Below are 836 nucleotides of genomic sequence, written 5' to 3' on the forward strand. Positions count from 1 at the left end.
GGACTGAGGAGAGGGCTACAGGAAGCTGAAAGTGATGGCCTCCCTCCTGTTTCTTGCTGCTTTCTTATCTCAGTCCTCCTTGATTCTAGTGGATGCCTACGGCCAAGGGTTGGGGCATTGGAGTGGTGACGCCACCCACCCCACACCTCTGCCTAGAATAGCTGTGGTTCAATTCTAAAAGCCTTTAGAATAGCTAGCAAAGGTAATGACAAAAATCAAGCAAAAGTTACTCCCATTAACCTTGTCTCCTGAGCAATCCGTCACTTCCCTGAAGAACTGATCCAAAGCTGACCACTAAAAAGCCATAAACTTTTTTCTTTCATTTTATTTCCAACCTGTTGTTGATAATACAAATTTTTCTTGATACTCTAGGGGAGGTGATGACCTGGTTATATACATCTGTATAGCTTGAATTTCAAGTAATAATACCCATACCAGATGGCCTGGGTTTGAATCATGCTGTGTGATCTTGAGCAAGTTACTTAACCTTTCTGTGCCTCTCATTTCCTGTGTCTGTAACATAGGAATAATTATAGTACCTACAACTCATAGGGTTGCAATTAAATGTGATAATAAATACAAAATACATGTAAATCACCCATGAAACTCTGATAAATTCCATACAATGGGTACTTACCTTATTAGACCTCTCTGTAGCTGCTGACTGCTACCCTTGAACTCTATTTGCTAGGCTTTTGAAACAGTATTTCCTGGTTCACCTCTAACCCCTTGGGATTCTTTTTCTTAATTTCTTGACAAATATTTTATTCACTCCATAAATGCCTATTTCTCAGAGTTCTGTACTCATCAAAAAGAACAGTTTCTCAGCAATGATA

At 39.6% G+C, this 836-nt stretch overlaps 1 protein-coding gene across 1 annotated transcript in view; it reads left to right on the forward strand.

The window, feature by feature from the left end:
- Nucleotides 1–836, forward strand: part of LOC109374407 (maltase-glucoamylase, intestinal-like) — a gene marked incomplete at its 5' end in the record, with an annotated part of 58576 nt that overhangs the window by 1943 nt on the left and 55797 nt on the right. The window lies entirely within an intron of this gene.

The sequence above is a fragment of the Hipposideros armiger genome, unplaced genomic scaffold, assembly GCF_001890085.2.
Source record: "Hipposideros armiger isolate ML-2016 unplaced genomic scaffold, ASM189008v1 scaffold_820, whole genome shotgun sequence".
In the NCBI taxonomy this organism is placed as follows: Eukaryota; Metazoa; Chordata; class Mammalia; order Chiroptera; family Hipposideridae; genus Hipposideros; species Hipposideros armiger.